The sequence below is a fragment of the Bos mutus genome, chromosome X (genome assembly GCF_027580195.1).
Source record: "Bos mutus isolate GX-2022 chromosome X, NWIPB_WYAK_1.1, whole genome shotgun sequence".
NCBI classification, from domain to species: Eukaryota; Metazoa; Chordata; class Mammalia; order Artiodactyla; family Bovidae; genus Bos; species Bos mutus.
The window spans coordinates 132,029,235-132,056,552 of record NC_091646.1 but is presented as its reverse complement, the minus strand read 5'-3'; the positions used below and the strand labels follow the sequence as shown (position 1 = coordinate 132,056,552).

Below are 27,318 nucleotides of genomic sequence, written 5' to 3'. Positions count from 1 at the left end.
TGCTGAAGCCTGGCTTGGAGAATTTTGAGCATTACTTTACTAGTGTGTGAGATGAGTGCAATTGTGTGGTAGTTTGAGCATTCTTTGGCACTGCCTTTCTTTGGGATTGGAATGAAAACTGACCTTTTCCAGTCCTGTGGCCACTGCTGAGTTTTCCAGATTTGCTGGCATATTGAGTGCAGCACTTTCACAGCATCATCTTTCAGGATTTGGAATAGCTCAACTGGAATTCCATCACCTCCACTAGCTTTGTTCGTAGTGATGCTGTCTAAGGCCCACTTGACTTCACATTCCAGGATGTCTGGCTCTAGGTCAGTGATCACACCATCGTGATTATCTGGGTCGTGAAGCTCTTTTTTGTACAGTTTATACATATTATATATATTAATATATAGCATAGTACATACTGGGCTTCCTGACAGCTCAGCTGGTAAAAAATCTGCCTGCAATGCAGCAGACCCTGGTTTGATTCCTGGGTTGGGAAGATTCCCTGGAGAAGGGATAGGCTACCCATTCCAGTATTCTTGGGCTTCCATGGTGGCTCAGCTGGTAAAGAATCCACCTGCAATGCGGGAGACCTGGGTTTGATCCCTTGGTTGGGAAGATCCCTGCAGGAGGGCATGGCAACCCGCTCCAGTACTGTTGCCTGGAGAACTCCATGGACAGAGGAGCCTGGCCGGCTACGGTCCATGGGGTTGCAAAGAGTTGGACACGACTGAGTGACTGAATACTGCACAGCACATCATGTACACCACTGTCACGGCAAAAAGGTAACAGGAATTAAAGAGCCTCTTGATGAGAGTGAAAGAGGAGAATGAAAAAGCTGGCTTGAAATTCAACATTAAAAAACCTAAGATCGTGGCATCCAGTCCCATCACTTCATGGCAAATAGATGCAGAAGCAGTAAAAGCAGTGACAGCTTTATTTTTGGGGGCTCCCAAATCACTATGGACAGTGCCTGCAGCCATGAAATCAAAAGACGCTTGCTCCTTGGAAGAAAAGCTATGACAAAGCTAGACAGCATATTAAAAAGCAGAGACATCACTTTGCCAACAAAGGTCTGTCTAGTCAAAGTTACAGTTTTTCCAGTGGTCATGTATGGATGTGAGAGCTGGACCGTGAAGAAGGCTGAGTGCCAAAGAACTGATGCTTTGGAACTATGGTGTTGGAGAAGACTCTTGAGAGTCCCTTGGACTGCAAGGAGATTCAACTAGTCAGTGATAAAGGAAATCAGTCCTGAATATTCATCGGAAGGACTGATGCCAAACTCCAATCCTTTGGCCACCTGATGTGAAGAGCCGTTGTACTAGAAAAGACCCGGATGCTGGGAAAGACTGAAGGCGGGAGGAGAAGGGGACGACAGAGGATGAGATGGTTGGATGGCCTCACCGACTCAGTGGACAGGGGTTTGAGCAAGCTCCAGGAGATGGTGATGGACAGCGAAGCCTGGTGTGCTGCAGTGCATGGGGGTCACAAGGAGTCGGATATGGCTTAGCTGAGCAACACTGAGGAACATCAACTAGTCCACCCCAGACTCCTGAACTATACTTCCTCCCACCCATCCCCATTAGGAACCACAAGTTCTTTCTCTAAGTCTGTGAGTCTGTTTCTGTTTTATAAATAAGCTCCTTTGTACCATTTCTTTTTAGATTCTGCATATAAGTCATAGGAGCTCTGGGAGTCGGTGATGGATGGGCAGGCGTGGCGTGCTGCCGTCCACGGGGTCACAAAGACTCAGACACGACTGAACTAACTGACCGATACGGTGTTTGTCTTTCTTTCTCTACCCTAGTTCCCTCAGCGTGACGATTTCCACGTCCATCCATGTTGCTGCAGATCAAATGCTGTTTTCTTTTTTAATGTGTGTGTCTCGAGTGTCTCTTGACTCCCGCCATCAGCATGGGGGCACGAGAGAGCCTTCCGAGCTTCCATGGCAACCACAACGTGTCAGCTTCACTCAGCATCCTCGGGTCTCCCCGGGGAATGGGGCGGGGGTCCATATCCATCAGCCACAAGAACCCGGCTGCCAAGGATGATTAACGGGCTGAGCGTGCCAGCCTCCATGTAGCCAGGTCCTGCCAAGAACCATAAGGCAGAGCCTGAAGGAGGCAGACGCATCTGATCTGGCAAGAGAGCATGGAGGACATTAAAATTAACCTTGGGCCAGTCCCGGCAAGAATTAATTGCTTGTGACTGCGAGATTCCTGTCCATGCCAGAGGCTGGCAACCAAACAGGATACATCACGGCTCTGAGCTTTGGCCGATCCGTTCCCTCCATAGACATTTGTGCAAATCTTGCTGTTTTTTTTTTTTTTTGTCTGCCCAACATGAAGGATCTGAGTTCCCTGACCTGGGATTGAATCGACATCCCCTGCATTGCAAGGGGATGTATTATTCACTGGACCACCAGGTAAGTCGCTGCAAATTTTTCCACACGCAAGAAAAAGTAAGCTTCAGGAACATCTCCAGTCATGTCCAACGGTCTGCAACCCCATGGACTTTAGCCTGCTACGCTCCTCTGTCCATGGGTTTCTCCTGGCAAGAATACTGGACTGGGTTGCCATGCCCTTCTCCAGGGGATCTTCCTGACCCAGGGATCGAACCTGGCTCTCTTGCATTGCAAGGCACATTCTTTTTCAACTGAGCCACCAGGGAAGCCCACTCCATTCGTGAGGAAGGCCAAGAATGTAGCTCTGTTTGTAGGATCATGGAAGAAAAGTCTATCTAGAAAATGCCGGCAAGACGCCAAATGGACAGAAGATTTAAACAGATGTTTCTCCAAACAAGACATACAGAGACGGACAACAGACACATGAAAAGATGCTCAACATCGCTCATGATATACAAGCAGCTCTTACAGCTCAATTCCAGAAAAATAAATGACCCAATCAAAAAATGGGCCAAAGAACTAAACAGACGTTTCTCCAAAGAAGACATACAGATGGCTAACAAACACATGAAAAGATGCTCAACATCACTCATTATCAGAGGAATGCAAATCAAAACCACAATGAGGTACCATTTCACGCCAGTCAGAATGGCTGCGATCCAAAAGTCTACAAGCAATAAATGCTGTAGAGGGTGTGGAGACAAGGGAACCCTCTTACACTGTTGGTGGGAATGCAAACTAGTACAGCCACTATGGAGAACAGTGTGGAGATTCCTTAAAAAACTGGAAATAGAACTGCCTTATGACCCAGCAATCCCACTGCAGGGCATACACACCGAGGAAACCAGAATTGAAAGAGACACGTGTACCCCAATGTTCATCACAGCACTGTTTATAATAGCCAGGACATGGAAGCAACCTAGATGTCCATCAGCAGAGGAATGGATAAGAAACCTGTGGTACATATACACAATGGAGTATTACTCAGCCATTAAAAAGAATACATTTGAATCAGTTCTAATGAGGTGGATGAAACTGGAGCCTATTATACAGAGTGAAGTAAGCCAGAAGGAAAAACATAAATACAGTATACTAACGCATATATATGGAACTTAGAAAGATGGTAACGATAACCCTGTGTACGAGATGGCAAAAGAGACGCTGATGTATAGAACAGTCTTTTGGACTCTGTGGGAGAGGGAGAGGGTGGGATGATTTGGGAGAATGGCATTGAAACATGTATAATATCATATATGAAGCGAGTCGCCAGTCCAGGTTCGATACATGATACTGGATGCTTGGGGCTGGTGCACTGGGACGACCCAGAGGGATGGTATGGGGAGGGAGGAGGGCGGAGGGTTCAGGATGGGGAACACATGTATACCTGTGCCAGATTCATTTTGATATATGGCAAAACCAATACAATATTGTAAAGTTAAAAAAAAAAAGAAAAATGCCAATCCAGACTACAGAGAGGTATCAACTCACAACAATCAGAATGGCCATCACCAAAAAGTGTACAAACCGTAAGTGCTGGAGAGGGTGTGGAGACAAGGGGACCCTGCGGCATTACTGGTGGGAATGGAAATCGGCGCACCTACTGTAGACAACATCACGGAGGGTCCTTAAAAAATTAAAAAATAGAGCAACCCTATGACCCAGCAATCCCACTCCCAGGGAATATATCCAGAGAGAAACATGGCCCCCGAAAGATGCGTGCACCCCAGAGTTCACTGCAGTGCTATTTACAATAGCCAGGACGTGGAACCCACCTAAATGTCCATCAGCAGAAGAATGGGTAAAGAAGACGTGGAACATATACACAACGGAATATTACTGAGCCGTGAAAAAGAATGAGATAAAACACGAACTCCGGCAACACAGACGGACCTAGAGGTTGTCATCCTAAGTGAGGTAAGTCGGACAGAGAAAGATAAATATCATATGATACCACTTATATGGGGAATCTAAAAAAAAAAAAAAAAAAGGATACAAATGAACTTAATCGTGAAACAGAAGTAGACTCCTAGACACAGAGAACAAATTTATGATGACCAAGTGGGGAAAGGAAGAAAGGTAAGTTAGGAGCTTGGGATGAAAATGCACAGACTTCTGGGTATATAGTAGATAAAGGGCAAGGACCTACTGCACAGCAGAAGACTCGGGGCTCAGTAGTAACCTATGTATGTAACTGACTCGCTTTGCTATACACCTGGAACTAACAACATTGTTGGTCAACTGTGTGTGTGCTCAGACGCTCAGTCGTGTCTGACTCTTTGAGACCCCATGGACTGCAGCCCACCAGGCTCCTCTGTCCATGGGGATTCTCCAGTCCAGAGTACTGGAGTGGGTTGCCATTTCCTTCTCCAAGGGATCTTCCCCACCCAGGGATCGAACCCATGTCTCCCAAATTGCAAGCAAATTCTTTACCACCTGAGAGAGACGCCCAAGAATACTAGAGTGGGTAGCCTATCTCTTCTCCAGGGGATCTTCCCAACCCAGGGACGGAACCCATGTCTCCCGCACTGCAGGCAGATTCTTTTCTGTCTGAGCCCCCAGGGAAGCCCTCATCAACTATACACTCCAATATAAAAATTCAAAAAAAACTTTTTAAAGATGCCAAATGAGGCAGTGGGATGCGTTTTCGTATTTCACTCAAGTGTGATTTCTGCCTAGCTTACATCTGTCTCCTCCTCACCTCTCAGGTGAATGAATTCTGTGTTCCTTGCCTTCCTGTTCACTTTCCGGGGCTCCCTTCCCATTTCTGGGTCCTGACTGCTTAGGGACTGTCAACTCGCTCTGCCTCTGGGGGTCCTGAGGTTTCTGAACAATTTACGCAATGGACTCACATGGAGTGCTGCTCTTTGGTTTGCTGGGTTTTCAAATATCATTTATTTATTTATTGGTCATAACATGTGGCTTGTGGGATCTTGCTTCCCAGACCAGGGATTGAACCAGAGCCCTTGGCAAATGAACTTGTAGAGTCCTAACCACTGGGCTTCCAGGGAAGTCCCACGTGGAGTCTTTTTTTTTTTTTTTTTGGCTCCTCAGCTCTGAGAAGATATTCCCAGGAGGCTCATCGGTAAAGAATGTGCCTACCAAATCAAGAGATGCTAGGATCAGTCCCTGGGTTGGGAAGATCCCCTGGAGGAGGAATGGCAACCCACTTCGGTATTCTTGTCTGCAGAATCTCATGGACAGAGGAGCCTGGCGGGCTACAGTCCATTGGGTTGCAAAGAGTTGGACACGAGTGAGCACGCTCAGACACATCTGAGTAGATACAGTTAAAGGACTCCACAGATGGACAGGAATCCAGCCATTTTCTAGTTGAACCTCTGGGGCTTCCCTGGTAGCTCAGTTTGTAAAGAATCCACCTGCAATGCAGGAGACCTGGCTTCAATCCCTGAGGTGGGAAGATTCCGGAGAAGGAAATGCAACCCGCTCCAGTTTCCTTGCCTGGAGAATCGCATGGACAGAGGAGCCTGGTGGGCTATAAGTCCATTGGGGTCGCAAAGAGTCAGGCACAACTGAGCTTCTAAGCACAGCACAGCACAGTTGAACCTCCACGCTCTGCAGAGATGGAGAAATCCGTGCACTGCTTTGAGGAAAGAATTCTGACCTTGAAAAATGAAAGTTTTGTTGAAGAGCCTGGGGTGAGGGGATGAGAGACGAGATGTCAAGAAGCAGAGCTGTGCAGCCGCCCGGGCTGCAGACACGTGGGGGCTGAGAGGTGCCAAGTTCAGAGCGGATGAACTGCTTCTATTCCGATGTGGAATTTCTGAGTTCACAAATCCGATTACTGAATGTGGAGTAAAAACCCTTTTCCGTTTTCTGCCTTTAACGTAAGAGTGAGGGATGCTCAGTGAGACAGGACTCTGCAAAACACAGGCTGTGCTGTTCTGATCTTCCCCTCTGGGTTTTGCGTATGTCTGTTTTTGCTTTGCCGACAAAGGTCCGTCTAGTCAAGGATATGGTTTTTCCAGGAGTCATGTATGGATGTGAGAGTTGGACTGTGAAGAAAGCTGAGCAGCAAAGAATTGATGCTTTTGAACTGTGGAGTTGGAGAAGACTCTTGAGTGTCCCGTGGAGTGCAAGGAGATCCAACCAGGCCATCCTAAAGGAGATCAGTCCTGGGTGTTCATTGGAAGGATTGATATTGAAGCTGAAACTCCAATCCTTTGGCCACCTCATGCGAAGAGTTGACTCATTGGAAAAGACCCTGATGCTGGGAAAGATTGAAGGCGGGAGGAGAAGGGGGTGACAGAGGATGAGATGGTTGGATGGCATCACTGTCTCGATGGACATGATTTTGGGTAGACTCTGGGACTTGGTGATGGACAGGGAAGCCTGGCGTGCTGCAGTCCATGGGGTCTCAAAGCGTCGGACGTGACTGAGCAAGTGGACGACAACATATACATTGCAGTAAATTTTTTCCAACTTACTCTAGCTCAAATAGGGTCAGTTCTCTACTACTGAACACCGCTTACACACTTTTTCCTGTAAAGTGCACGAACAAAAGCCCGTTGATTGCACAAAGCAGTGTGCTGTCAGAGAAGGTCTCCACCCCTAGAAACGAATGTCCCCCAGGAACCTCCACTGTAAAGGGCACAGAAGCAAGTTCGCGGGTAAATATCCTAGAATGTCACCGTGCTTCTGATTTCATCTCTGAGGTGTCAACCAAGGCTCTGGGACTTAGGCTGCGTAGCACAGAAAAATTACAGTTTTTCCACAAGAATATAAAATCCATCTCTCTAAGGGAACCATGTACACAGATGAATGATTTCAGGACATTTCTGTTTGGAGATAACCGGGCTGGCTCGTTTCACTGTGGACATAAAACCCCTTTTCTTGGAAACTGCCTGGCAGAAAGCTGCTTCACAGACCCAGAGACTGTTGGCATATTTATAATATTCTATTTCCCCCCGAACAGGGCTGTTCAATTTGTGTCCAAGTTCCTAAGACCGTGTGGGTACAACCAGATGCTATCCATCTTGTTTATTATTATTTTTTAACTTAAAAATTTTTTCTTTAGTTTTTATTTTATATTGGAGTAAGGTTGATATTGGCATCCCTGGGGGCTCAGTCAGTAAAGAATCTGCCTGCAATGCAGGAGATGCAGGTTCCGTCCATCGTTTGAGAAGATTCCCTGGAGGAGGGCATGGCAACCCACCCCAGTCTTCTTGCCTGGAGAATCCCATGGACAGAGGAGCCTAGTGGGCTACAGTCCACGGGGTCACAGAGAGGCGGATGCGATTAAGCAGCTAACACTTGAAGATCGCAGTTGATGTACAATGTTTCCATAGTTTTAGGTATAGAGCAAAGTCATTCAGTTACACGTGTATCTATTCTTTTTCAAATTCTTTTCCCATTTAGGTTGTTACATAATACTGAGCAGGGTTCCCTGTGGTACACAGTTCAGTTCAGTTCAGTTCAGTTGCTCAGTCCTGTCCGACTCTTTGCGACCCCATGAATCGCAGCACGCCAGGCCTCCCTGTCCATCACCAACTCCCGGAGTTCACTCAGACTCACGTCCATCGAGTCAGTGATGCCATCCAGCCATCTCATCCTCTGTCATCCCGTTCTCCTCCTGCCCTCAATCCCTCCCAGCATCAGAGTCTTTTGCAATGAGTCAACTCTTCACATGAGGTGGCCAAAGTACTGGAGTTTCAGCTTCAGCATCATTCCTTCCAAAGAAATCCCAGGGCTCATCTCCTTTAGGATGGACTGGTTGGATCTCCTTGCAGTCCAAGGGACTCTCAAGAGTCTTCTCCAACACCACAATTCAAAAGCATCAATTCCTCTGCGCTCAGCTTTCTTCACAGTCCAACTCTCACATCCATACATGACCACAGGAAAAACCATAGCCTTGACTAGATGGAGTAGGTCCTTGTTAATGATCTATCTTGTATGGAGTGGTGTGCACATGTTAACCCCAAACTCCTTGTCTATTCCTCCCCCCAGGTTTCCCATTTGCTAACCATGAGGCTGTTTTCTGTGCCTGCAAGTCTGTTTCCGTTTTGCAAATAAGTTCCTTTACATAGAACGTCATCTGATTTCCCTGTAGACGGGGAACACTGGGTGACAGTGAACGGGTTTCAATGTTTTCAAAAATCAAAAAAACAAGGCATAAGAAAGCCTTTATTCAAAGTCAGGGATCATTTCAGAAATTCTCCTTTTTAAATCATTATTTTTCTAAAAAATTTTATTGACGTATAGTTGATCTGCATTCTTGTTGCGGCTGCTGCTAAGCCACTTCAGTCGTGTCCGACTCTGTGCGACCCCATAGACGGCAGCCCACCGGGCTCCCCCGTCCCTGGGATTCTCCAGGCAAGAACACTGGAGTGGGTTGCCGTTTCCTTCTCCAATGCACGAAAGGGAAAATGAAAGTGAAGTTGCTCAGTTGTGTCCGACTCTTCGCGACCCCATGGACTGCAGCCTACCAGGCTCCTCCGTCCCTGGGATTTTCCAGGCAAGAGTACTGGAGTGGGTGGCCGTTGTATTGTTGTTAATTTCTGTTAATAAGCAAAGTGACTGAGTTGTGTGTGTATTGGAAGGACTGGAATACATTCGTATATTTCAACTTATGTATATTGGAAATACATATACATAAATATATATATATATATTTCCTTTTTCAGAGAAGTCCATGGGGGGGTGGGGAAATATATATATATATACATCGCCCGGAGAAGGAAATGGCAACCCACTCCAGTATGCTTGCCTAGGAAATCCCACTGGCAGAGGAGCCTGGCAGACTACAATTCATGCAGTTGCAAAGAGTTGGATACGACTAACACCTTCACTGCTTTTTCATATTCTTTTCCATTGTGGTTCATCACAGGATACTGAATGCAGTTCCCTGGGCTCCACAGTAGAACCTTGTTGTTTAACCATCGTATATAGTGGTGGTGGTTGTGGTTTAGTCGCTAAGTCGTGTCTGACTCTTGCGACTCTGTGAACTGTAGCCCGCCAGGCTCCTCTGTCCGTGGGATTGTCCAGGCAAGAACACTGGAGTGGGTTGCCATTTCCTTCTCCGTCCCGTATATACTAGTTTGCATCGCATTATTTTTTAAATTGAAGTAGCGTTTACTCGCAATATAGAAATTCTTCTTTTAATGACTTCTCAGACAACCACAGTAAGCAGAGAGATTAAAAAAAAAAAAAAAAAAAAGAAAAGTACACATCTGCCGGACTTGCAGCAACCACGATAATGTGAGTCAGATACTTAAATTATCTATCGATCTATCTGTGTGACCCCATGGATTAGAGCCCACCCTGCTCCTCTGTCATGGGATTCTCTAGGGCAGAACACTGGAGTGAGCAGACATTCCCTTCTCCAGGGGATCTTCCTGACCCAGGGAGTGAAGCCAGGTCTCCCGCACTGCAGGTGGATTCTTTACCAGCTGAGCCACCAGGGAAGCCGTCTGTCTATCTATGATTTGTCTTTTCATTTATCTGTTATCCAATTTATCTATCCATCTACCATTTATCTATTCATTTGTCCATCACCCAGCCATCCATCTAACTGCCCATCCATCCATTGTATCCATCAATCATCGATTCACCTTATCTATTTATCTATAATTTATGCATCTTTATCCATCTAGCATTTATCTAAGATCTATTCATCTGTCTACCATCTGTGTATGTATCCATCCACCCATCTAATTGTCCATCCATCCATTGTATCTACCAAACATCTTCACCGTATCTATTATCTATATATCTACATTATCTACATATCTATGTCTATCTATCTCTATATTTTCCATTCACTTATCTATCATCTAATCTATCGATATATTTATCTATCACGTATCTATCAATGTTTCCATCTACCTACCTATCTATATTCATTTCTCTAATCACCTATCAATCTATCTATAATCTTACAGAAAAACCTGAACAAACTTTGTAGCCAACTATCTGTCCATCCATCTGTCTATTCATCTATCTATACATCTACCCATCCATCCATCTAATCCATCCATCCATCAGTCTAATCCATCCATTCATCTATCCTTTTATCTAATCCATCCATCTATTTATCCATCCATCTATATCCATCTATCCATCCATGCATCCATCTGTCCCTCCATCCACCCATCCATCCATCCATCTATAACCATCTATCCATCAATCCATCTATCTATATCCATCCACCCACACATCTATCCAGCCATCTAATCCATCCATCCATCTATCCATCTATTTATATCCATCTACCCATTTATCCATCTATCTATATCCATCTATCCATCCATCCATCAGTCTAATCCATCCATCCATTCATCTATCCTTTTATCTAATCCATCTATCCATCCATCCATCCATCCCTCCATCCACCCACCCATCCACCCATCTATCCATCCATCCATCTGATCCATCCATCTATATATATCCATCTATCCATCCATCCATCCAGTTATCTATCTATCTAATCCATCCATCCATCTATCTATATCCATCCATCCATCCGTCTAATCCATCCATCCATTCATCTATCCTTTTATCTAATCCATCCATCTATTTATCCATCCATCCATCCATCCATCCCTCCATCCACCCACCCATCCACCCATCTATCCATCCATCCATCTGATCCATCCATCTATATATATCCATCTATCCATCCATCCATCCAGTTATCTATCTATCTAATCCATCCATTCATCTATGTATATCCATCTGTCCATCCATCCATCTGTTTATCATCTATCTATACATCTACCCATCCATCTATCTAATCCATCCATCCATTCATCTATCCTTTTATCTAATCCATCCATTTATTTATCCATCCATCTATATCCATCTATCCATCCATCCATCCATCCATCTATCCCTCCATCCACCCATCCACCCATCTATCCATCCATCCATCCATCCATCTATAACCATCTATCCATCAATCCATCTATCTATATCCATCCACCCACCCATCCATCCATCCATCCATCTGATCCATCCATCTATATATATCCATCTATCCATCCATCCATCCAGTTATCTATCTATCTAATCCATCTATCCATCCATCTATCTATATCCATCCATCCATCCATCCGTCTATCCCTCCATCCACCCATCCACCCATCTATCCATCCATCTATAACCATCTATCCATCGATCCATCTATCTATATCCATCCACCCACCCATCCATCCATCCATCTAATCCATCCATCTATGTATATCCATCTATCCATCCATCCATCCAGCTATCCATCTATCTAATCCATCCATCCATCTACCTATATCCATCTATCCATCCACCCATCCATCCATCTATCTATCCACCTATCTTTCTATCTCTAGCTGGGGTTCTCAACCAGGGATGACTTTGCCAACAGGGGACATATGACATCATTCAGAGACTGTTCTGGTTATCACAGTTGGGGTGGGGTGGGTGTTGTCCACGGCACGTGGTGGGTGGAGACCAGGGCTGCTGCTCCCCTCCCCAAGTGCACGAGACAACCCGCAGCCCAGGGTCATCCAGCTGCAGATGAGAGGGGGGTGAGGTTGAGAAACCCAGGTGTAGAAGATGAAGCCATTTTAAAAGACGCAATTTCTGATGCAGAAGCAGCAGGCGGGCAGACAACCCACTGACAATCCGGGCTCCTGCACAGAACCACCTTGGAATCTGCCTGTCGGTCTCGCTTCCTTAGCATCACTCAGCCCTCCAGGGAACACACTGTTTGCCAGGTTCCTGGGGCTGGCTCACGGTCATGTCTCACCCAACAGGGTCTTTGCAGGACCCTGACTTTTACCAAAATGCCTCCATTCCCCTGATGCTGAGAAAGGCTTCAGGCAAAAGGAGAAGAGGGCGGCAGAGGATATGGTTGGACAGCATCACCGACTCGATGGACATGAGTTTGAGCAGACTCTGGGAGATGGTGAAGGACAGGGAGGCCTGGCATGCTGCAGTCCATGGGGCCACAAAGAGCCGGACACGACTGAGCAACTGACCAACCAACCAGCAACCATTTAAAAATTCATCTCGCAGATGACCTCAGGATGTAAGAAGCCTCTATTCCCTGGGGTTGAGAGGGAAACATCAGAGAGAGACAGAGATCTTAAGAGTTCCCCTAAGGAAATGGCAACCCACTCCAGTATTCTTCCCTGGAGAATCCCACAGACAGAGGAGGCTGGCAAGCTACAGTCCATGGGGTCACAGAGTCGGACACAACTGAGGTGCCATTGCACGCACGTCCCCACAAGGCAGCCAAGAGACCCAACACGGAAAAGCCGGTGGTGCAGACAGAAAAAGATGATAAAGCTGCACAGGGGTACCCACACGTGGGCAAGCTTCCACCTACAGCTCCCTCATCTACAACCCTTCTGTCTCATTCCAAGGAAAGCATCTTTTTTTTCCTTTTCCTTCTCTGTGCTCTAGTTCATCCTTCACACGGACAAACACACGGACCCAGGATGACTTGCAGAATTTCTGAAGGACCGGCTGGCATCTCCGCCCGGGGATGCTGGCTCAAAGCATCAATTACTAATGTGGTCTGAGGCACAGCCCTGGAGCCGGGGCGGGGGGGGGGGGCACTCGGAGTGCTCGGCAGGCGGCTATGCCCTTGACCGCAGGCTAACCCTCTCCACCCCCCTCGCCGTCGGGTACTTTAAAGTCGGAAGCGAAGTCTCCTTGTGAAGGTAACTAAATTAATTCCCAAGGGAGGGGCAGAGATCCCGGTGCAGCTGTTATTAAACGGGTAGGAATTTGAAATGAATAGCTGAAGTGGAGACAGAGGACTTGATTGCGAAGAGAGGGAGAGACCAGCTCAGCAAAGGGAGCTTCAGAGGAGGCAAAAAAAAAAAAAGAGAGAGAGAGACAGACAGAGAGGGACCAATTTGCAATGACCAATTAAATAAAGGTTGCAGTTGACTCTGTGTGTGTGTGTGTTTTAACTGGAGGAGAATTGCTTTGCAATGTTGTGTTGGTTTCTGCTGCACACCAATGTGAGTCTGCGGAAGGCATACATAAACCCCCTCCCTCTTGAACCATGCCCCCTCCACTCCCCACATCATCCCCCAGCATCGCTCATTATTCGAGAAATGCAAATCAAAGCCTCAATGAGCTATCTGCTCATAAAATCAGAATAGCCATCATCGAAAAGCCTACAAACAATAAATGCTGGAGAGGGTGTGGAGAAAGGGGCACCCTCCTACACTCTGGGTGTGAATGCAAATTGGTTCAATCACTATGCAGAACAGTAGAGATATTCCTTCAAAAACTAGTAATAAAATGACCATATGACCCAGCAATCCCACTACTGGGCATATATATACCCTGGGGAAACCATAATTCAAAAAGACACCTGCAGCCCAATGTCCACCACATCGCTATTCACAGTAGGTAGGACATGGAAAAGACCCTGATGCAGGGAAAGATGGAGGGCAAAAGGAGAAGGGGGCAACAGAGGACGAGATGGCTGGATGGCATCACTGGCTCAAAGGACATGAGTTTGAGCAAACTCCGGGAGCTGGTGAAGGACAGGGAAGCCTGGTGTGCTGGAGTCCGTGGAGGTACAAGGAGTTGGACACGACGAGCGACGAAACAAGCATAAAGGACATGGAAGCAATGCAGATGTCCGCTGACCGAGGAATGGATAAAGAAGCTGCGGCAGATGTATACAATGGAATATTACTCAGCCATGAAAAAGGAACGGGCTTGCATCAGCTCTAGTGAGGTGGATGAACCTGTGTGTGTTTTGACTGATTTCAATGCTGGGCTTCAGGAAGAAAGAGCAAGAAGTTCAGAAGTCGTAGGAGCTGTCTAGCATCAGGAGAGACGGACGACTGCTTCTCCATGCTCAGCAAAGATGGGCATGGCACGGGGTCAGTGAGTGCTGGGGGCCTGCTGGAACCGATGATGCCGACACAAGACACGGTGGCTGTCTTACGATTCTGTGTGCGAGACGTCTGAAACAGGTCACGCGGGGCTAAGATAGAGGTGTCGGCAGGACTTGGCGGGGAGGAATCTATTTCTGGGTCTCTCTTGGCTTCTGGAGTTGCATCTGTGGTTCCTGGCTTCTTCCTCCAAAAAGGAGGGTACCATCTTGAATCCTCTCTTCTGTCACGTGCTTGCTTGCCTCCCTGCCTATCTGATCCTCTCCGTCCCTCAGATCAAAACCTTTATGACTGAGGCTTCACTGGTGGCCCAGTGCTTAGGAATCCGCCTTCCACTGCAGGGGACAAGGGTTAGATACCTGGTCAGGGAACTAAGATCTCATATGCCTCAGGGCAATAGAGCCTGCCCGCCAAGCAACAAAAGATCCCGCGCGCCACAACCGAGACCCAGGGCAGCCCAAAATAAAGACATATTAAAACTTTTTAAAAACCTTAATAAATACTAAATTTTAAAAAAGCTTTATAATTACAGGGCTTCCCTGGTGGCTCAGACAGTAAAGAATCTGCCTGCAATGCGGGAGACCTAGATTTGATACCTGGGTTGGGAAGATCCCCTGGAGTAGGGAAAGGGTATTCACTCCAGTATTCTTGGGCTTCCATGGTGGCTCAGGCAATAAAGAATCTGCCTGCAATGCGGGAGACCTGGGTTCAATCCCTGGGTAGGGAACACCTCCTGTTGTTTAAGTTGCTAAGTCTGACTCTTTTGCAGCCCCAGGGACTGTAGCCCACCAGGCTCCTTGTCCATGGGATTCTCCAGGCAACAACACTGGAGTGGGTTGCCATGCCCTCCTCCAGGGGATCTTCCTGACCAAAGATCCCCTGGAGTAGTCTGAAATGATAATATCTCCGGCGTAACAATAAGCAAGAAATGTCACAGCCACCAGTGACTTCCAGCCTCCAAATGTGAACGTTGAGTGAATGTAGCTCAGTCATGTCAGACCCTCTGTGACCCCGTGGACTGTAGCCCACCAGGCTCCTCCATCCATGGGATTCTTCAGGCAAGAATACTGGAATGGGTTGCCATTTCCTTCTCCAGGGGATCTTCCCAACCCTGGGATCAAACCCGGGTCTCCTGCATGGGAGGCGGATTCTTTACTGTCTGGGCCATGAGACTGGCAAAATTTGGATCCACCACTCCCACAGTGATTGCAGAGGAGCTGGGAGAATACAAGAATCAGCCAACCGTGACCTCCACCTTTCCTGAAGGTAAACAAGGGAACAGGCTCAGGCCCCAGACAGCCGAGGTGCATTTGAAAGGACAGGGTGCACCTTCCCTTACATAGAATCCTCAATTCCTTCACTGATATCTGATCTTTGCTGTGCAGACCGCCTACTCCCTTTGTTGCAAACTTGTATACAGCCTGACTCCCCCTCCTGCCTCCTTGGAGTGGTTTTCTCAGAGCTACTGAGATGCTGTCTCCCGGGCTCCGAGTCCTCAACACGCCCACCCAATAAAACACCTCTGATACCAGGTGGTGACTGTATTTTTTGGTCGACAGCATCAACCTACTTCAACACATGTCTTGCTGACTTGTTGGCTTCCCTGACAGCTCAGTTGATAAAGAATGTGCCTGCAATGCAGGAGACCCTGGTTCGATTCCTGGGTTGGGAAGATATGCTGGAGAAGGGATAGGCTACCTGCTCCAGTATTCTTGGGCTTCCCTGGTGGCTCAGCTGGTAAAAAGTCTGCCTTCAATGCGGAAGACCTGGGTTGGGAAGATCTGCTGGAGAAGGGAAAGGCTACCCACTCCAGTATTCTGGCCTGGAGAATCCCATGGATATACAGTCCATGGGGTCTCAAAGAGTGAGACACAGCTGAGCCACTTTCAATTTCACTAGCTTGAGTTCTCGTCTCTTATTTTGCTATCATTTTTTACTCCGTGGGGATTAGAAATGGCTTGAGAATTATTTTAGGCTGAAAACATTTGAGATTCATCAGATGCTGCGGAGAGAAAAAAAAAAAAGCCTGTGCTGTTAGTGGTAAAGAACTCCCCTGCCAATGCAGGAGACGCAGCAGACATGGGTTTGATCCCTGGGTAGGGGAGATCCCCTGGAGGAGGGCATGGCAACCTGCTCCAGTATTCTTGCCTGGAGAATCCCACGGACAGAGGAGCCTGGTGGGCTGCAGTCCACGGGTTTGCAAAAGACTCAGAGACGACTGAGTTACTGAGCGTGCATGAGAATGAAAGGGGACGTGGGGTAGCTTTCGCTTCATTTCTAGAATGTCTACAATTCTTATTAATAACGTTGTAAATGAGCCGACTCTGCGGGTCCTTCCCTGGGCAGAACACCCACTGCCTCATGTTCTCCTCCTGCCTTTGTTGAGAAGAAAGCTTTTGCCTCCTAGGACTTCGCTGAGTGCCAAAGAGAATCAGAGAAGTGAGCAAAAGCAGAAACAAAGGGAAACAGTCAAAGAAGGCCAAGGGCAATCAGCTCAGCCACTAAACACAGCCAAGGGCCTCCAGCTCCTCCTCAAGGGCTGGAGGAGGGGGAAAGAGGCAACGGAGACCAAGGGCAATCAGCTTAGCCATTAAGCAAAGCCAAGGACCTCCAGTTCCTCCTCAAGGGCTGGAGGTAATATTCTGAGCTGTGTCCTTTGAGCTGTATTGCAGACACTGAAGCCCCTAGGAGGTGGAAAAAGTTAACCGTGTGCCCCGCCCACCACCACGGGGACCCCAGACGGCTGGAAGCAGAAGGTGGGTCATGCTGACTCCCCATGACATCACCACCAGCCAATCAGAAGATGGTCAGCAGTTGATCACACACCCTGGGACCGTCTGCCACACTCTGTCTTTAAAAAAAAGCGATTCCCAGAAGGTCTTCAGGGACCTTGAAATGAACCTGAAATGAACTCTACCGGGTGTTCAGGTCTTCTGACCATGAGCTGCTTGTCTGTTTACTTGGACCTACACGGGGTGCCTTGCAGAGAAACCCACCTCTCTCTGCTTCTCTCTCTTTCTGCATCCATCTTTACCTCTCTGTCTCCTTCTCTCAACAAAGGTCCATCTACTCAAAGCTATAGTTTTTCCAGGAGTCACGTACGGATGTGAGAGTTGGACTGTAAAGAAAGCTGAGTGCCCAAGAATGGATGCTTTTGAACTGTGGTGTTGGAGAAGGCTCTTGACAGTCTCTTGGACTTCAAGGAGATCCAACCAGTCCATCCTAAAGGAGACCAGTCCTAGGTATTCATGGGAAGGACTGATGCTGAAGATGAAACTCCAATACTCTGGCCACCTGATGCAAAGAGCTGGCTCATTTGAAAAGACCCTGATGCTGGGAAAGATTGAGGGCAGGAGGAGAAGGGGATGACAAAGGATGAGATGGTTGGATGGCATCACCGACTCGATGGACATGAGTTTGAGCAAACTCCGGGAGGTGGCGATGGACAGGGAGGCCTGGCGTGCTGCAGGCCATGGGGTTGCAAAGAGTCGGACACCACTGAGCGAGTGAACTGAACTAAAATGAACTGTTTGTCTCTCTCTCTGTCGGCTTCCATCTCTTTCTGCTTCTCTCTCTCTCTGTTTCTCTCTGTCTCTCTCTGCTTCTCTCTGTCTCCTTCCCTTTTCCTCCTCCCCTCCTGCCCACACAGGTCCAGAGCGGAGCTGGAAGTGGTACCACGACCCCGCGATCCCAGAGAAGGCAAGCATGTCACTGCTGCTTGGCACTGGCAAGACTCCTTGCTTGGATCTTCTTAACATCCCCAGTCTCTGTCCACGCCATTGGGCTGGGTACCAGCTCCGTCCAGCTGCTGAGGCTGCATCTGGGGAGGGGCCCCTGGACCAGGCAGGCGGGCAGGCAGGTGTTGGGGGGAACGGATGTTCTGAGACACACGTCCACCAGCTTCTCCCCCCTCCCAGACCCTGAGTGCTCTGAGAAAGGGTAGCCGGGGACACCTCTGCCTGAGAAGTAAACAACAGAGCTCAAGGGCTTGGTGGATCTCAGCAGCTCTGTTATTTATTACTTTTTTAAAAAGTTTCGTCTGGAACACACGGATAACTCACTTGGAATTTTAATGTGCATCCCAGTTCTGCTGTTCTAAAAGCTAGTTGCACGCGGCTTTGAACGGTTTAGTCTTTGGAGCGGGGCCTCGGGATCCACAAAGGACCCTGGTCTCCAGGGGACCCTGGCAATGTCTGGGGACGTTGGAACACAGACACCCAGCATCTGGGGTGTTACCACGGTGGTGGGGCTCCCGACGTGCGGTGGGGGGTGACCAGGGACGCTGCCCCATCCCCACGGTGCCCAGGACACCCCACAGCAGAGTCCAGCCCCAGACGTCGGTAGGGCTGAGGCTGAGAAACCTTGACTTAGCTTAAGAGACGCAGTCTGTCTGTCTGTCTGCGTACCCATCACCGACCTCTTATCTACCATCACCTAGTGCCTATTTTTGTTTTGTGTTTTCATCCTTCCTTCTACTAGCGCCACCTGGGAAGCCCAGGAGATGCAGGTTCCGTTCCTGGGTCAGGAAGATCCCCTGGAGACATAAATGGCAACCCACCCCAGTACTGGAGTATTCTCCAGGATTCTCCAGGATTGTGAGAAATCCGAAGTGCAGGCATGTGGCCACTTGGTCCTGTTTCCGGGCCGTGTCCTGACGTCCCTCTGCAGATTCGCGAACCTCTCAGACACGTCCATTCGCCGGTGTGACCCACTGGGGCTCCGGCCACCACTTTCCAAGCGGAGAGTTGCCCCCTGCACCGCCTGGCGATGCTTTTGGTCATTTCCCTCGAGAAATAATTCTGCATCTCTAACGTGACCACTTGCCGTTTTCCCCAACACCCCAGGCAGGTCCCGAAAGCGAATCCCATGCTTCTGACAGCTTCTGGTGTTCTCTGAATCACCGTGGACAGTTTCATAACTCCTTCCAGCCCCACGGCCAGCACACCATCACTCAAGCAATGCCTCTGAGGTCCTTCACCATCTCGGAAATAGATTGCTGCATTTCATCCTGCTTTGGTACTTGTAAAACCCTGCATGGAAAGAATTTCAAAGACTGGCAGGAAATAATAGAACCCCGTTGGGTCTGGGCTTCCCAGGTGGCTCAGCATGTTAACCAACCTGCCTGTCAATGCAGGAGAAGAGGGTTCAATCTCCGGGTCGGGAAGATCCCCTAGAGGAGGAAATAGCAACCCACTCCAGTGTTCTCGCCTGGAGAATCCCACGGACAGAGCAGCCTGGTGGGCTACAGTCCACGAGGTCGCAGAGAGTCAGACATGACTGAAGCGACCGAGCAACAGGGTCTGTTTCTATTACGAAGGTTGTTGGAACTCTTCCTATTTTTGCTCCTTCCTCCCCTTCAGAGATGGAGTTTTGAAAGGAAGCAGGGTTTCCTCTACAAGGGAGCATTAAAGCCTGCTTGTGTTTGCCAAGGACACCTTGCATGCTCAGTCACTCCATCGTGCTCGACTCTTGCGACCCCATGGACTGCAGCCCACCAGGCTCCTCTGTCCATGGGATCCTCCAGGTAAGAATACTGGAGTGGGTTGCCATTCCCTTTTCCAGGGGATCTCTTTCTGACCCAGGGATGGAACCCAGGTCTCCCACATTGGCAGGCAGATTTTTACCACTGAGCCACTAGGAAGTCCACAAGTGACCATTTTATGGTTTCTTCCCCTCAGGATATCCTTGAATGAAAAATTCTCAATGCATCTACACATCTGGCAGCGTGGTAGACCAGAAGTCCCGAAGGCCTTTGAAGGACAATTTAAGCCCATTCTGGGTAAATGCATTCCTGAACTCACGACAGTAAAATGATTATAAACCCATTTCAGTTACCCATGAGGGTTAAGAGGAGCCATGCAAATAAGACTGCATCTGTGAGATCCACCCAAGTGTCAGAAATGAGGACACTGTGACCAGAAATATGGAAAGTCAAAAATTAAGGGCAGGTGTCAAACACGGGAAGTTCGACATGACCTCCTAGGAGGAAGGCTAAGAATTATAAAGAAAAAAGGGAAGAAATAGATGCAGTTGATATCACCAGAAGTTGTAAGTCAGCAATAAACTCAAAGAGTGCTAGAAGTTAGTGAACCTCAGAAAATGCTTCGTTGAAAGTGAAAGTCGCTCAGTCATGTCTGACTCTTTGCGACCTCATGGACTATACAGTCCATGGCATTCTCCAGGCCAGAATACTGGAGTGGGTAGCCTTTCCCTTCTCCAGCAGATCTTCCCAACCCAGGGATCGAACTCCGCATCACAGGCAGATTCTTTACCAGCTCAGCCACCAGGGAAGCCTAAGAATACTGGAGTGGGTAGCCTATCCCTTCTCCAGGTATCTTCCCAACCCAGGAATCAAACCTGGGGTCTCCTGCATTGCAGGTGGATTCTTAACCAACTGAGCTATCAGGGAAGCCCTAAAAACAAAGGTTGCTAAGTTGAGTTATAGTTCTGTGCCATGACTCGCTTCATTGAAGAGAGCCTCAGAGACTGGAGAGTTCTCAAGCTTTTTACTACGCATGCATACTCCCCTACCACACATGCAGAGACCCAGGACATTGTTATGTCTGGGACAATGTTTATGCTCTTGTGGCCTTTGTTAAACAAACCCGTAGGATAGCGGTACCCAGACAACACCACACACACAACTTCAACAGGTTTCTTAAATGACAAATTTAGTGACTATAGAGCCTGGATGGAAAACCATGCCTGGCATGGATTTGCCCCTAAGTGTCCCTCAGACAGAATGCATAGGTCTCGCTGTCCATTCGGCAAACCCGGGTATAGACAGGGCACATGTTAGCAGCATCAGTTGATGGAAGAAGAGTCAGCAAGACAGACACCAAAAAGCTTAATGATGGCACTCATTGTGAGACCTGACCCATCCTGAGGACCAGGCCACTTGAGAAAACAGGCATGGCGCTACCTCCCTGACCCATCCTGTGGGTCTTCAGAGAAGCTTCCTCAATCAGCCTCCCGAACCCTCCAGCCTTGGAGGGAGCCTGGTGCAACTCCTATGGTTGTATTTCCTCAAAGCCAAGGTGAGAGGTGTTTATGAAATAGACACCCTCAACATTCAGTTGGTATCAAGACAGAGGAACTGGGTCACATTTGACACAGACCTGCATTTGCAGAGCTCACTTCCATGAAAAGTGCCTCTTATCACATCCAGTACATCCCCGGTTTCTGGGCATTGGGACTTTATATCCTTGGGGCTATTACTCATCCCACCCTAGATGGCTAGCTCCTTTAGGACAAGAGCTCTGTGGCACTCAACAGGGAGCTCCATCCAGTGTTTGCTCAGAGCCTGGCTGGGTAGCCCTACTCTACACACGGTTGCTGGAAGGATGGATGGATGGATGGATGGATGTGTGAGTGGATGGATGGATAGATCAGCAGTTGATTTATGGATGGATGGATGCGGGGGTGGATGGATGAAGGATGGATGGATGAAAACATGGAAGGATGCTGGATGGATGGATGGATGAAAGCATGGACGGATGAATAGGTGAAAGGATGGATGGGTGAATGGACACATAGATGGATGGACTGGTAGATGGATAGATGGGAGGACAGATGGATGGATGGAAGGATGGATGGATAGGTGGGTGGGTGGATGGGTGGATGGATGGATGGAGAGATAGATGATGGATGGATGAATTGATGCATGGATGGATGGATGGGTGGATGGATGGATGGATAGGTGGGTGGGTGGATGGATAGATGGATAGATGGATGGGTGGATGGATGGAGAGATAGATGATGGATGGATTGATGGATGGATGGATGGGTGGATGGATGGAGAGATAGACGATGGATGGATGGATGGATGGATGGATGGGTAGATGGATGGAGAGATAGATGATGGGTGGATGGATGGATGGGTGGATGGACAGATGGATGAATGGAGAGAGATGGATGGATGGATGGTTAGATGGATAGATGAAGGATGGATAGATGAAAGGTTGGATGGATGAATGGACACAAAGATGGATGGACAGGTAGATGGATAGATGGGTGGATGAATGGATGGATGGGTGGATGGATGGATGGATAGGTGGGTGGGTGGATGGATAGATGGATAGGTGGATGGATGGAGAGATAGATGATGGATGGATGGATAGATGGGAGGATGGATGGAGAGATAGATGATGGGTGGATGGATGGGTGGATGGACAGATGGATGAATGGAGAGAGATGGATGGATGGGTAGATGATTAGATGAAGGATGGATAGATGAAAGGTTGGATGGATGAATGGACACATAGATGGATGGATGGGTAGATGGATAGATGGGTGGATGGATGGATGGATGGGTGGATGGTGGATAGATGGGTGGATAGATGGGTGGGTGGATGGATGAATGTGTGGATAGATGGGTGAGTAGATGGATAGATGGATGGGTGGATGGATGGGCGGATGGATGGGTGGATGGATGGAGAGATAGATGATGGACGGATGGATGGATGGAGAGATAGATGATGGGTGGATGGATGGATGGATGGGTGAATGGATGGAGAGATACATGATGGATGGAAGGATTGATGGATGGTTGGATGGATAGATGGGTGGATGGATGGATGGATAGGTGGGTGGGTGGATGGATGGATGGGTGGATGGATGGATTGATGGAAGGAGAGATAGATAATGGGTGGATGGATGGATGGATGGGTGGATGGATGGAGAGATAGATGATGGATGGATGGATGGATGGATAGATGGGTGGATGGATGGATGGATAGGTGGGTGGGTGAATGGATAGATGGATGGATGGATGGGTGGATGGATGGAGAGATAGATGATGGATGGATTGATGGATGGAGAGATAGATGATGGGTAGATGGATGGATGATGGACGGATGGATGGGTAGATGGGTGGATGGATGGATGGATAGATGGGTGGATGCATGGATGGATAGGTGGGTGGGTGGATGGATGGATGGGTGGATGGATGGAGAGATAGATGATGGACGGATTGATGGATGGATAGGTGGATGGATGGAGAAATAGATGATGGATGGATGGATGGGTGGATGGACAGATGGGTGAATGGAGAGAGATGGATGGATAGGTAGATGGATAGATGAAGGATGGACAGATGAAAGGCTGGATGGATGAATGGACACATAGATGGATGGATGGGTGGACGTATTGAGAGACAGATGATGGATGTATGGATGCATGGATGGATGGATGAGGCGGATATTCCCATTGGTGAGCAGAACTCACTGATGCTACATGGAAGGGACGAACAAGCAGCCTTACTGATGAATGCACACACTGTGGGTCCACCTACTGAATCATTTTGCCCAGGGGCAAAAGGTCCTCCATCCCTGTGCGTGTCCACACCACCCCCTCCCAGGCTCCCCGAACATCACTGCCAGGCTCAAATCCAGAATCCCAGTGCTCATGATGCCTCGGATTCAGCCGTACTCACCCAATGGTGCACAGGACCTCTCCAGGTGCTGGACAGTGTCTCCGAGCTCTGAGGAATGTTCCACAGTCAGGTGTGGAGGGAACACGGTAACTTCTCCAGAACCAAGTTCTCTCTCTCCCCTGGTGAACAAGGGCTTCCCGGGTGGCTCAGGGGTATAGAATCTGCCTGCCAATGCAGGAGACGTGGGTTAGATATCCTAGGGTCAGGAAGATCCCTGAAGAAGGGACTGGCTATCCACACTCCTGGATATCCATTCTTGCCTGGAGAATCCCATGGACAGAGGAGCCTGGAGGGCTACAGTCCACAGGGTTGCAAAGAGTCAGACACGACTGAGCGACTGAGCACGCACACCCGCCCACCCAGTGGATGAATGACATAAAGGCAGTCATGAGATGAGACGGGGCCATCTGAGGCCAGGGTCCTGCAACGTTCCACTTGACCTTGGAGCCTCTCTTTGCTCAAGGATTATGGAATGTCCCAGGGATTCTCAAGAGACTCAGCAAGAACAAGAACTCAGCAAGCTTGTTCTCTCAATGACAAAGGATGGCAGCTTGGCCAACTTCCCCATCCTGAGCCTGTACTTAGGAACCACCTTTGTAACGATGGGGAAGAGTAGCTGGTGCCTCAAGCCATGCAATGACTCTCTGGTGACACACAAACCTCAAAGGCTGGGGTCTTCCTATAAGTCAAGATTCTACTTCTTGGAACATCATTCTGGCTGTTTGGAAATATTAGATGAGGCATGTCTCCATCTTGGTTTCAACACAGGAAGTAATCCTAGTTCTCAAACAGGACAGTCATGGCTATAGGACTTAGCAGAATATCTGAGCAGTTCTGGGAGGTGCCAGCGTTCAGGGCTGAAAGCTGCATCTCTGTGGGTCTCAAACTTGTCTGAGCAAGACGATGGCTTGAGGAGGTCTAATAAATGCTGATGCTCCGAGGGATGAGTTTGGGAATTCTGTTGAAGGCGCGGCTGAGCATTAATTGTTTTCAGAGGCTCCCCTAGTGTGCACCCAAAACCCACTAGCCTTACCGGACCTTATCATCATTCAGTCTCCAAGTCATGTCCGACTCTTTGTGACTCCATGGACTGCAACATGCTAGGCTTCCTTATCCCTCGCTGTCTCCTGGAGCTTGCCCAAGTTCATGTCCACCAAATCGGTGATGCCATCCAAGCCCTCTCATCCTCTGTCACCCTCTTCTCCTCCTGCCCTCAATCTTTCCCAGCATCAGGTCTTTTCCAATGAGTTGGTTCTTCACATCAGGTGGCCAAAGTATTGGAGCTTCAGCTTCAGTCCTTCCAATGAGTATTCAGGGCTGGACCTTGGGGATGGTCTTCACCACCCGCGACAGGCTCGAGCACATGGATGCTTTGATGGCGGAGAGGATGCGCTGGGGGTGGGGGTGTCCTTATCGGCTGTAGACTTGTTTCTCTTTCTTGAGGTTGGAAGGAATGTGAGCAAAGAAGGCTATAGCATTTGCAGTTCTGGTGCAAAATGAAACTGTGTATTCCTTGTTTTCACTTCATTAAGAACTTCAAGATGGTGGCCACAGAGCATTAAGGCAATAGACGTTCTTCTGAACCCAGGGTCCTGTGTAGCTACACGGGTCAGTCAACCAAGAAAGTAACTCTACATATGTATACAGGAAACTGTGATCTCCATGGTTTTCCAGGTCATCAGAGAATGAACAAATGTTTTCTGAGTTTTCAAGCTTTCTGGTTCATGTAGGATGTAGTGGATTGAATACTGTCTACCAAAAATTATGAGCATGTCTTAATCCCTATTATTGGTGGATAGGACTGTTGGCAAAAGGGTCTTGGCAGATGTAACTAATGAGGGATCTTGAGCTGAAGAGATCATTCTTGACTATCCAGATAGAAGTGAAGGGTCTGAGATGAGGTTCCTCCTGGATGGAGGTGGCCCTAAACCCAGAGACAGGGTCTTTATAAGACACAGAAGAGGAGAGACACGGACACAGAGGAGAAGTCACGTGGAGACGGAGGCAGAGACGGGAGGGAGGCGGCCACCAGCCCAGGGACGGATGCCTGGAGCCCCCAGAAGCTGGAAGAGGCCGGGAGGACCCTCCCCTGGAGCCTCTGGATGGAGCTCAGCCTTGGGACACCATGACAATTTGAGGACCATCTCCAGGGCTAGGGGAGGATGGATGTCTGTTGTTTTTAGCCACGCATTTGGGGTCCTTAGTTACAGCTGTCCCAGGACCCTCGTGTAGACAGCACAAGAGTGAGCTGGGTGAATCAGCAGGGTCGTCCACGGGGACCATGGGCCCCCATCACAGAGATCCAAGCGATGAGTCACTGGGACCCACCAATCGTCTTGTGGGTTCACATGGTGGTTGTCATTCTGCAGCAGGGAGGAAGGAGGTCAGGGATCTCTGACCCTTGGCTTCCACTGTCTCTATGACCTCTGCCTGCTCTCTTCCTGGTGCCAGTCCCCGTCCCCGGAAGACTCCTTGTCACACCACGGCTCTCATGGGAAGGGTGTCGGGATGTCTCTTATCCAAGGAGACGTCCTGCAGAGTCAGGGCACCTACAGAAGTCTCTGGCGTCTTCCTTTTGGGCCACCACGTGGATAGTCCTGTGAGCTGATGTCTCATCTCTGCCAACCACAGCCGCACATGGGCGAGACGGTGAGGACCTCAAATGCACACGTCCTCGTCTCCTGCTCGTTTACACTAACGCCTCCTGGTCCCGACGACACCGAATCCGTTGCATCCTGTTCATCTGTAATGAAAACATGGTCTCTGGAGTTAGACACACCTCAGGGTTCCATCCAAGGGCCACCAGGACCTTGAAACGAGGTCAGACATTGAGTCTTTTGGGGGCAATTTCCCACCCACTTGATGGATTTACAATTCTCCCCACGGCACACAGGGAGACGACACCCGGTGTCCACATACTATGGACCTTGGATAAGTCTGACCGTCCTCCCTTTTTGTAAATAAAGTTTTATTAGAACACAGCCACACATGTTAGCATTGTGTCTGTAGCTCCTTGTGTGTTGTATGGAAGAGCTGAATAGTTGTAAGAGAAAACATATAGCCCTGCCATAGGAAGATATATATTAACTGGTCATTTACGTAAAAAGTTGGCTCTCCTGGAATGCTATCTATCTGAATATCATCACTCATGAATATCTATCCATCCATCCATCATATCTACCTATCCACTCACCCATCCATCATCTGTATCATCCATCCAGCATATCTATCCATCCACCCATCCATCACATCTATCATCAACCCTGAATATCTGTCTATCCATCCATCCTATCTCTCTGTCTGTCTGTCCATCCATACATCCATCCACCCATCATGTCTATCATCAATCTTGAATATCTATCATATCTATCTGTCTGTGCAACCATCATACCTATCCATCCATCCATCCATCACATCTATCATCAATCCTGAATATCTATCCATCCATTCTCTATATCTATCTATCCATCATCATATCTACCTATCCAGCCATCCATCATATCTGTCAATCCATCATATCTATCCATCCATCCATCCATCCATTCATCACAGCTGTCTATCATCAATACTGAATATCTATCCATCCATCCTATCTGTATGTCCATCCATCCATCCATGTCTATCATCAGTCCTGAATATCATAT

The 27,318-nt window shown here is 48.3% G+C and overlaps 1 protein-coding gene across 2 annotated transcripts in view; it reads right to left on the bottom strand.

Moving 5' to 3' along the window:
• The window catches only part of LOC138986416 (uncharacterized), a 100,163-nt gene extending 73,751 nt beyond the window's left edge, over positions 1-26,412 (bottom strand). For both annotated transcript variants that reach the window (XR_011463269.1, XM_070366097.1), the window contains exon 1: positions 23,675-26,412. The gene's annotated coding sequence lies outside the window, so the exon portion shown is untranslated. The remainder of the gene's footprint in view (positions 1-23,674) is intronic.
• Positions 26,413-27,318: the final 906 nt, after the last annotated feature.